This window comes from Chiloscyllium punctatum, chromosome 5, assembly GCF_047496795.1.
Source record: "Chiloscyllium punctatum isolate Juve2018m chromosome 5, sChiPun1.3, whole genome shotgun sequence".
In the NCBI taxonomy this organism is placed as follows: Eukaryota; Metazoa; Chordata; class Chondrichthyes; order Orectolobiformes; family Hemiscylliidae; genus Chiloscyllium; species Chiloscyllium punctatum.
The window spans coordinates 13,136,138-13,148,218 of NC_092743.1; positions in this window are offsets into that span (position 1 = coordinate 13,136,138).

Consider the following 12,081-nt stretch of genomic DNA (forward strand, 5'->3'; position numbering starts at 1 on the left):
ATGCAGAAGTCCATGAGAATCCTTCAAATTCACTGCCCTCATCAGTTGCACCACTGAATAATCCATTCCAGATATTCAGGCTGCATATATGTTCAGGAAGAGACCCCTGAAAAAATATACACGGTGTATATGGAAAATCTTTGGCCAAAAAATAGGGGGTCGACTTATATTTGAGATTGACCTGTACACAAGTTTATATGGTAATGAATATTACCCTGCAAGTTGACAAATTCCCGAGTCCTCATGGATTTCATCATCTTTCTTAAAGAAAGTAGCCAGTGAAATAGTTGATTGGTTGGTTTTAATTTTTGAAATCTTACTAGATTTGGGGAAAGCTTCTGTTGATTGGAAAGTAGATGGTAGTCATTGAGTCACAGAAATAGACACATTTGTTCCAACTTGTCAATGCCAACGAGATATTGTCAATTAATCTCGTCCCATTTGTCAGCATTTGGCCCATATCCCTATAAATCCTCCCTCTAAACCCTTCCTAAACATATAACCATTCAGATACTTTTTAAATGTTGTAATTGTACCAGCCTCCACCACTTCCTTTGGCAGCTAATTCCATACAATGCACCACCCTCTTTGCGAAAATGTTGCACCTTAGTTAAATCCTCCTCCCTCACCTTAAACCTATGCCCTCTAGTTTTGGACTCCCCTGGGGAAAAGATCGTGGCGATAATCTTGCAAAGATGGGCTGAGCGGTCTCCCTCTGCATTGTGTATATTCTCTGAGTAGCTGCTTCTCTGAACTCCGATTCAGTCAACTGCCTAAGGCTGCTTCAATCGCCATGCTAGATGTTAATTCAGTTTCCTCACACTGTCAAGCTCAGTAATTCTTCTCAGTCATTACCTCCTATCGCTGCCACTAGTTCTTGCAATTTGAAGAAGAATATTCGAAATGAAAGCAACATTGAGAGGGAGAAGAAGCTGAGGATGTTCAAGTTAATCAACGTTCTTAACTGCTGCAGCTTTGAAAGGATTTCTCACGCAGAGTAATCTATGTACTGTATTAGCCTTTACAACGCAGCTACAACTTGCTGCTTGGACAGTATTAACTGTTGTACATGGGATGATCCGTGTTCATTTTTATTAATTGTTCAAAAATTCAATTTGACAACCCATATATTATGTCTAAAATAGGTAAGTGGTCTTATTGACATTTAGAAGGCTGTTCATTGTGCCAACTTAATTTTCAAGACCGTTTCATTTTCCGAGTGGCGCCATTGAATAAAAAGATAAGCAGTGTGTTTACAACTTAAAATCAATGCCGTGACTGCCATGCTCGAATTTGCAGAAAAGAAGCATAAAAGAGGCCTGGTGGCGCGGGGTTTTGTGATGAACAATATCAAAGGGGTCTTTTGCTGGATTTGAACAGTGGAGCAAAGGCCTCCTCGATTAGCATCAAGGGTCACATTGCAAAGACTTTGTTCATGGCTCAAGACAAAAATGTTTCTTATTTGGCCATCTCTTCAAGCCATCTTTGAAGGAACTACAAGGGCTGTGGGAACATTTTCAGTCGCACAAAGACTAGATGACTTCCTCTGACTCTGTTTGTGGGTTGATTCAAAGGGAAAAACTTGTTTGTGACAGTTGTCTGGCTTGTTTGATTTCACTTCTGGATGTAACAGTGGAGAAGAATTCTTTACTTCTGATAGTAATACATTAGCTGGCGAGTACTATTAGAATGTCAAAACTTAAGCTTTGGTCGAATGTTGCTATAGTGGCCAATGTCATGAAATATATAGGGAGGAAATTAATGCTGAAGTCATAGAGTCGTAGAGATGTACAGCATGGAAACAGACCCTTCAGTCCAGCCTGTCCATGCCAATCAGACTAGTCTTTCCTGCCGGCACCCGGCCCATACACCTCCAAACCCTTCCTATTCATATACCCATCCAAATGCCTTTCAAATGTTGCAATTGTACCAGCCTCCACCACTTCCTCTGGCAGCTCATTCCATACATGTACCACCCTCTGCATAAAAAAAATTGCCCTTTATGTCTCTTTTATATCTTTCCCCTCTCACCCTAAACCTACACCCTCTAGTTCTGGACTCCCCCACCCTAGGGAAAAGACTTTGTCAATTTATCCTATCCATGCCCCTCATAATTTTATAAACCTCTATAAGGTCACCCCTCAGCCTCCGACGCTCCAGGGAAAACAGCCCCAGCCTGTTCAACCTCTCCCTATAGCTCAAATCCTCCAACCCTGGCAACATCCTTGTAAATCTTTTCTGAACCCTTTCAAGTTTTGCGACATCTTTCCGATAGGAAGGAGACCACGCAATATTCCAACAGTGGCCTAACCAATGTTCTGTACAGCTGCAACATGACCTCCCAACTCCTGTACTCAATACTCTGACCAATAAAGGAAAGCATACTAAATGCCTTCTTCACTATCCTATCTACCTGTGACTCCACATTCAAGGAGCTATGAACCTGCGCTCCAAGGTCTCTTTGTTCAGCAACATACCCAAGGAGCTAACCATTAAGTGTATAAGTCCTGCTAAGATTTGCTTTCCCAAAATGCAGCACCTCCCATTTATCTGAATTAAACTCCATCTGCCACTTCTCAGCCCATTGGCTGAGTATCTGAATTTGAGGGAAGTATTGAGAAGGAGAAAGGATATCTTGATAGGGTGGGATGAAGAGGCATGGAGGCAGGTTTCTGTAGAACAGCCACAACTATTTGAAATCAAGTAGCCTTTCCTGTGTTATAGATGCAATGTAATCCAATCCAATGGGGGCTGGGAGCTGGGGATGGGGGAGGTGGTATGGTGGTGGTGGTGTGGGGCTGGGATGGTAGGAGGAAGGGCGGTGTGCCAGTTAGCCTATTTGTATTGCAGAGTGACTCCAGGGGGCAACAAGGTAGTTCAGTGGTAGGCACTGATGCCTCACAGCGTTAGGGACCCAGGTTCGATTTCTACCTCAGGTAACTGGCTACATAGAGTTTGCACATTCTCCCCATGCCTACATGGGTTTCCTCCCACAGCCCAAAGCTGTGCAGGATAGGTGGTTTTGGCCATGCTAAATTGCCCATGGTGTCCAGGGATGTTCAGGCTAGGTGGATTAGCCATGGGAAATGCAGGGATGCAGGGGTAGGGTCGGGGTGTGTCAGTCTGGGTGGGATGCTTTTCAAAGGGTTGGTGTGGAGTCGATGGGCTGAATGGCCTGCTTTCATACTGTAGCGATTCTATGAGCAGCATGGGTTCAATTGCCATATTAGCTGAGGCTACCATGAAGGTCTGACCTCTCTCACCTGAGGTATGGTGAGTGCCAGGTGAATCACACCTTTCATGTTGTGTGCCATTGTCGAAAGAGTGTAGGGTCTGAAACACTCACAACATTTAAAAAGTACTTAGATATAAGGAATACAAGGCTGTGGAAAGTGCTAGGAAATGGGATTAGAATAGTCAGGCAGTAGTTTTGATCATTGCAGACTCAATGGGCAGAATGGTCTTTTTTCAGCACTGTAGACCTCTGTGTCTCTAGGACTCTCTCAAATGGGAAGACAGCCTGTGGTGAATTTCAGTGTCACAAATGTTCAAGGCTGATAACCCAATACAGGTTTATTCACAAAGCTGAAGACAGCACCAAAAATATTCAGTCTTAAGACGATGTTTGTATCCACTTCAGTTGCCTGATTTGTTGGTGAAAATGACTTTACAAATGATGCAGATCAACATCCTTTCTCAGTAAATGAAAGAACTTTCCTGTTGATTTAAAAGATTTTACAAGTTGCCCTTTCACGGCCCTTTTCTGTTTGAAAATTGTTCTTGCTGTCCAGCACAAAATCCCCACGGTGGCTAATAGGATCTGGGAGCATGGCCAGAGAACAGTGGGCAGCTGGGCTCCTTTGCCATCTCTTCTAAAGTGAGCACAGACAAACACAAAAACTCTGCTTGCTTTTGAAACTTCAATAGCCCTTGTGATGTTTGGCCAGTTTTCAGTGAAAATGTATTGACAAAGGTAACATATTAAAAACAGCAGACAGCTGCTGATTGAGAGACCCCGACCTTATGGGGTGAATTGTACAAGCCTTTTGGGGATTGGCTGAAAGCTGTCAGATTGATGAGTTGCTGATAGCCTAATTGGGTCATTTAATTCACTGATTTCTTTTCCCCCTTTTAATTTGATATTTCTTGAGAAATGTCCTGATGAGTGTAAAGTGAAAAGGTTCAGGAGAATGTTTTTCTTTCAGTAATACGCAAGTCCTGTGTGGCCAAGGAGGCCTCTTCTGAAGTACAGCGTTCATTTCGTGTCGCCCTGATTAGGGATGATTTGGAGGTGCTGGTGTCGGACTGGGGTGTACAAAGTTAAAAGTCGCACAACACCAGGTTATAGTCCAACAGGTTTATTTGGAAGCACTAGCTTTCGGAGCGCTGCTCCTTCATTATCAACCACCTGATGAGGCAGCAGCGCTCCGACAGCTAGTGCTTCCAATTAAACTTGTTGGACTATAACCTGGTGTTGTGCGACTTTTAACTCTGTTTTGGAAGGACATTATTAAGCTACAGAGAGTTTGAGATATAAGAAGATGTTGATAAGGCTAGGACTTCCTTCACTAGAGAGTTGGAGGTTGAGCAGTGACCTTATAGAGGTTTATAAAATCGTGAGGGGAATAGATAAAGTGAGGGGCAGGTGTCTTTCACATGGGATGGGGGATTTCAAGACTTGGGAGCATAGTTTTAACGTGAGAGGAAAAAAGGTTTAAAAAGAGAATTTTATTTTCCACAGAGAGTGGTTTATATGTAGAATGAAATTACAGAAAATGTGATGGATATGAGTACAATTACAACGATAAGAAGACATTTGGATAAGTACATGAATAAGAATGGTTTGGAGAGATATGGACTGAGCGCAGGCAGTGGGGACTGGTTTAGTTTGGGATTATGGTCGGCATGGACTGGTTGGACCGAAGGGTCTGTTTCTGTGCCTTTTGACTCTTTGACTGTGACTCTATAGCTGCTTTAATTTCTCTTTTTCTCAATTCAAACAAAAGGTTTCCTGTGGCATAAATGACATGATTTTAAAATGGTTTTGCTGTGTTTCCCAAATGTAGGTCAGAAACTTCCAGACAATTCGATGAACACCTAAAGGCACAAAAGCCTTGGTGGGATGGAACCGGTTGGGACATGATGAACTGAATAGCATCATTGGGTAGACTCCCTGCAGTATTAGCAGACTCTGGATTAGTGGTGCTGGAAGAGCACAGCAGTTCAGGAAGCATCCGAGGAGCAGTAAAATCGACGTTTCGGGCAAAAGCCCTTCATCAGGAATAAAGGCAGAGAGCCTGAAGCGTGGAGAAATAAGCTAGAGGAGGGTGGGGGTGGGGAGAGAGTAGTATAGAGTACAATAGGTGAGTGGGGGAGGGGATGAAGGTGATAGGTCAAGGAGGAGAGGGTGGAGTGGATAGGTGGAAAAGAAGATAGACAGGTAGGACAGGTCATGGGGACAGTGCTAAGCTGGAAGTTTGGAACTAGGGTGAGGTGGGGGAAGGGGAAATGAGGAAACTGTTGAAGTCCACATTGATGCCCTGGGGTTGAAGTGTTCCGAGGCGGAAGATGAGGCAATCTTCCTCCAGGCGTCTGGTGGTGAGGGAGCAGCGGTGAAGGAGGCCCAGGACCTCCATGTCCTCGGCAGAGTGTGAGGGGGAGTTGAAATGTTGGGCCACAGGGCGGTGGAGTTGATTGGTGCGGGTGTCCCGGAGATGTTCCCTAAAGCGCTCTGCTAGGAGGCGTATAGTCTCCCCAATGTAGAGGAGACCGCATCGGGAGCAACGGATACAATAAATGATATTAGTGGATGTGCAGGTAAAACTTTGATGGATGTGGAAGGCTCCTCTAGGGCCTTGAGCTGAAAATGTGTTGCTGGAAAAGCGCTTTTCCAGCAACACATTTTCAGCTCTGATCTCCAGCATCTGCAGTCCTCACTTTCTCCTTTAGGGCCTTGGATGGAGGTGATGGAGGAGGTGTGGGCACAGGTTTTGGAATTCCTGTGGTGGCAGAGGAAGGTGCCAGGATGGGAGGGTGGATTGTAGGGGGTGTAGTCACAGAGGGAACGGTCTTTGCGGAAGGTGGAAAGGGGTGGGGAGGGAAATATATCCCTGGTGGTGCGGTCTTTTTGGAGGTGGCGGAAATGTCGGCAGATGATTTGGTTTACGCGAAGGTTGGTAGGGTGGAAGGTGAGCACCAGTGGGGTTCTGTCCTTGTTATGGTTGGAGGGGTGACGTCTGAGGGCGGAGGTGCGGGATGTAGACGAGGTGCGTTAGAGGGCATCTTTAACCACGTGTGAAGGGAAATTGCGGTCTCTCAAGAAGGAGGCCATCTGGTGTGTTCTGTGGTGGAACTGGTCCTCCTGGGAGCAGATACGGCAAAGGCGGAGAAATTGGGAATACAGGATGGCATTTTTGCAAGAGCTAAGGTGGGAAGAGGTGTAATCCAGGTAGCTGTGGGAGTTGATGGGTTTGTAAAAAATGTCAGTGTCAAGTCAGTCATCATTAATGGAGTGTTAGCAGACTGTCCAGTCAAACCTGGCAACAAGGAATGGCAGATGGAGCTTAATTTAGATATATGTGTTGCATTTTGGAAAGACAAATCAGGGCAGGACTTATACACTTAATGGTGTGGTCCTGAGGAGTGTTGCTGAACAAAGAGAGTGCAGGTTCATAGTTCCTTAAAAGTAGAGTCGCAGTTGCACAGGATAATGAAGAAGGCATTTGGTGTGCTTGCCTTTATTGGTCAGTGCTTTGAGTACAGCAGTTGGGAGGTCATGTACAGGACATTGGTTTGGCCACTTTTGGAATACTGCATCAAGTTGTGGTCTCCCTGCTATGGGGAGGATGTTGTGAAATTTGAAAAGGTTCATAAAAGAAATATAAGATTGTTGCCAGGGTTGAAGCTATAGGGAGGGGCTGAATAGATTAGATTCTCTACAGTATGCAAACAGGCCCTTCAGCCCAACAAGTCCACACCGACCCTCTGAAGTGTAACCCACCCAGACCCCATTTCCCTCTGCCTAATGCAGAGGGAAACGGGCAATTTAACATGGTACAAACAATGACTGCAGATGCTGGAAACCAGATTCTGGATTAGTGGTGCTGGAAGAGCACAGCAGTTCAGGCAGCATCCAAGTAGCTTCGAAATCGACGTTTCGGGCAAAAGCCCTTCATCAGGAATCTATATTCACCTGACCTGCACATCTTTGGACTGTGGGAGGAAACCAGAGCACCCAGAGGAAACTCACACAGACACGGGGAGAATGTGCAAACGCCACACAGCCAGTTGCCTGAGGCTAGAAAGGAACCTGGGACCCTGGTGCTGTGAGGCAGCAGTGCTAACCATTGAGCCACCATGCCATGCTAGATCAAAAGGAACGGGAACATCCTCCTCACTTTGCCCAGCATGGAACATTTGAGTTTGAATATTCCCAACGATGGAAGTCTCTTGATGAATAGGCTGGGGCTGTTTTTCATGGGGTGTCAGAAGCTGAGGGGTGACCTTACAGAAGTTTATAAAATGATGAGGAGCATGGATAGGGTGCACAGGCAATGTTTCTTTCCCAAGGTAGGGGAATCCAAAACAAGAGGACACACGCTTAAAGGTGAGAGGGGAAAGGCTTAAAAGAGACCTAAGGGACAACCTTTTCATACAGAGGGTGGTACGTGTATGGAATGAGCTGTGAGGAAGTGGTAGAGATCGGTACAATCACAACATTTAAATGGCATCTGGATGGGTATATGAATAGGAAGTGCTTGCCATGGTGTGGACGCGGTGGTGTTGGACTGGGGTGGACACTGTCAGAAGTCACACAACACCAGGTTATAGTCCAACAGGTTTACAGGTAGCCCCCGCAATCAGAAAGTAGAGCACTCCCAGAAAACCTTTTGTAAGTCGAAAATGGCGTAAAGCAAAGGTGCATTCTTTAAATCAGAAAAAAAGTATCGCCGTTATTTTTTGGTTTTGAAAAAACAGGTGTTTTCTGTAAGTCTTTTGTAAAAGTGAAATTGCCTAAAGTGAATGTTTGAAAAGCGGGGAATACCTGTATTTAGAATCACAAGCTTTCGTAGTGCTAGTCCTTCATTAGGTGAAGTTATCTGACAAAGGAACAGGGCTCCGAAAGCTTTCAATTTCAAATAAAGCTGCTGGATTACAACTTGGTATTGTGTGAGTTCTGACCACGAAGAGTTTAGAGGGATGTGGGCCAAGTGCTGGCAAATGGGGCTGGATTAATTTAGGATATCTGGTTGGCACGGATGAGTTGGACGGAAGGGACTGTTCCCACGCTGTATGACTCTCTGACTCAATAACCCCCCAGTATGTTCTGTTAGTTTGAATTCAGAGACCTCAATCTATGGACATTGGAGAGGGACCCCAGATGGCGACGGTCAGCCCTTCAGGTGCTGATGCTACTTATACACTGAGATGCAAACACCCACTGCATCACGGCCTTCCTGCTTGGCCCCAAACCATCAACCCCACAAGTGGCTCTTAAAGAGCACCCCATCTGTTCAGGCAATATCTCTGTTTCAATGCAACCTCAGCAGCGTCCCTCCGCAACTTTCAAACCCAGGCTCAGGGCCTTGCTGTTGGTTCCTCAAAAAAATTGCTCCATTCAATGTCGCATTTTTAAATCTATTCTTCATCCATGGGATGTGGGCATCACTGGCTGGGCTGGCATTTAATGCCCATCCCCCGATGTCCTTGAGACGGTGGTGATCTGATTACTCATCAAAGCATAATGATGTGACACACCCTACCAACCAGAATTCACCGACTGCCGAAATCATGTTGGAAGATATCGTGGGCTCGAAATTCTAAGCATGCAAATGAGTCTACGCAGTTTATATCTGTTTTGTGATGGACATTTTGTTTTGAGTGCTGTGTGGGGTGATTCCTACCTGAAGCATCCAGCGCTCATTGCTGATGAGATGCTTTTCCCACTTGAGTTTAGAAGACTTCTGTTTCTTAATCAATTCTGTGACAAACAGGCCTCAGGAAAGCACTGAAATGAAATGAAATATAACGCCTTTGGCTCTGGAAGGAGAGACACAGACAGAGACAGATAGAAACTAATGTCTGCAGATTACATAAATTATGATAGACATATTAAGTGTCACAGGTTGTTCTTCCTTTCCCTTGTCACTGGCACACTCATCTCGATTATTTGTAAACCCGATAAGTGAGAATGCTTGTGCCATACCTTTACTACAATGACAAACTAACCTGAATTGTGAGCCTGACTGAACAGCCTACTTTCAAAAGTTACAGCATTCCTTTAGGTCACTTTCAAAGTGAAATAGTTTAAAAGACATGAACATCTGTGTAAGTGCATACGTTGCTCCAAACTACATCGTATAGAATTGACAGAATGGTTCCAGCACAGAAGGAAACTATTCAGTTTCTCATGTCCACACTGGCGGATCCCAATCCCAGCAAGGGTTTTGTCTCTATAGACCATATATTAAATAACTGTGCGGAGGCCGGTATGGCATCATCTTTTATTTGCACGTGCATGGGACACTGGCTCTGACCAGCCGGTCCTTAGTCTGTGAAAATCTTCTGAATAGACTGAGAGGTCAACTCAGAAAATTGTGAACCTGTGGAATTCTCTCCCACCAGTTCATTAGGTATATTCAGGAGTGAGTTGGATGTGGCTCTGGAAGGGAAAGGGATCAAGAGGTATGGAGAGAAAGTGAGAATGGGATACTGAGCTTGCATGATCATATTGAATGGTGGTGCAAGCTCAAAGGGCTGAATGGCCTACTCCTGCACCTATTGTCTATGTTTCTATGAATCTCCTGTTTATATCTGTCAGCCAGGGCTCCCTGATTGGCCCAGGTTAACAGTCCCAATCAAGAATCTCATAGTCAATGAGATCCAGCCGGTCCTGGTTCCAGTCACTACAATAAGAAATAGGAACAGGAGTTGGGATTCTCAAGCTGCTATGCCATTCAATAGGATCATGGCTGATCCAACACTTCTCATGTTCACTTTTCTGCCCTTCCCCCAGAATCCTTGATCACCCTACTGATCTATCTATCTCAGGCTTAAAGGTACCCCCACAGCTCTCTGTGCAATGCAGTTACAAATTCTCACAACTCTCTGAGAGAAGAAATTCCTCCTCATTTCAGTCTTAAAATGGTACCCCTTTATTCTGAGTCAATGTCCTCTGGTTCTCGAGTCTCCCCGAAGGGAAAAATCCTCTCAGCCTTTAGGTGATCACTATTTGTGGCATATTGCACTGGCCATGAGGATACCATAAATTATAATTACTGCATTTACTGAAAGACCTCTACATGAAAAAACTACCATCCAGATTATATTTTTTTTGTAGCTTTTACTTCAACACAATTCTAAACATAGAGTCATGGAGTCATACAGCACAAAAACAGACCCTTCGGTCTAACCAGTCCATGCTGACCAAATTCCCAAACTAAACTCATTCCACCTGCCTGCTCCTGGTGCATATCCCTCCAAACATTTCCTACTCGTGTACTCATCCAAGTTTCTTTGAAATGTTGCACTTGAACCCACATCCCACACCACTTCCTCAGGAAGTTCAATCCATATGCAAACCACTCTACATTAAAAAAAATTCCCCTCATATCATTTTAAATCACTCTCCTCTCACCTGAAAAATGTGCCCCCGTCCACAAATGGGCGGGTAAGTGACACTTCAAATAAAGAAGTATATCTTATCTGAAGTAGAAAATAAAAGAAAGGTATGTCTTCCGTAATGACAGACATCTCCACCATTGCCCACATAAATCTGGCACTGTGTGACTACAAAGTCGAGCAATATGATGACCTTTTTGCCATGCAAGGGTAGATCTGTCATCTTCTCCAACAATTGCTTTCACCATAACACCCCGCAGGTACAATTACCATCAGAAAGGCATTTTTCATAAAGCTCATTCCCTTAAGCCATTCCAATCCTGATGACATCGTTTTCCAGAGCTTTTCAACTGACCCATCTAATAACATTCTGTTCATGGATTTGATCCTTCTGGGGAAACGTCCAGCTCTTTTGCATCTTTGAGGTATTCATATAAGCATTCTGTTGTAAACCATTTCAGCCAGCTGTCCCATTGCCTGTAAAAACTCTTACCTAGTTTTCTTTGCATAGAAAAACTAAATTCTGTCTGAGAATGATTTGTTTCTCCTCTTCAAATGAATTCCATCTATTCTTTTTAATGTTTCCATCTGATTTCTCGTTCTGTCTAAACGTTTGCTTTACTTACCTTCATCCTCCAGTTCATCTACTTATGGCTTGGTTTTGTGTTTACCAGCCAATGGCTTCATTCTTAACCTCCTTTCTCTTAATACCATTTTAAGAATAACAATCATGAGATCAAATGGACAAGTATTTCCTGTATTCCGAGAAAATTACAATTGTGCCCTGTACATTTCTTATAAACTCTTAAAAGGCTATTTCAAATATTTTGAGAAAAATTACACGTTGCTTCGCCATCTGAAAGTAATAGAACATTTTACTGTGCGCACTGCTTCCAAGTCAAGGGTCGTTACACTGCGCTGAATGTTTTTGTCCAGATAAAAAAGAAGGAAGACAAGCAGGAGGCTGGAAGAACACAGCAAGCCAGGCAGCATCAGGTGATGGGGAAGTCAACGCTTCAAGTGTAACCCTTCTTCAGGGTTTATAACCGAAGCATTGACTTCTCCACCGTCACCTGCTCAGCTCAGCTAGATAGTTGACCACTCTCCTTTCTTTATACAGGTCACTTCTAAAACATGACCACTTTGGCCTGAAGTCTCATCTGTTTACATACAAACAAAAGGCCTCTCAACATCCTTTTCAGCCTTGTTTGCTGTATTATTCCAGCCTCATTCTTGTCTTCCTTGGATTCCATCATCTGCAGGTTTTCTTTTGTCTCGAGATGAAAGGATGAGCTGGTCTTTGTAGGTAATTTGCTGGTTTCTGTTTTCCTCTTCAGTGCTCAGTGTAATGAATCTGTCTCTGAATGCAAAGTTCCAACTTTTGGAAGAAAGCTTATTGCAGTGCTAGGAACCAGCTGGATCTCATTGACTCTGAGATCTTTGATGGGGGGTTGTTAACCT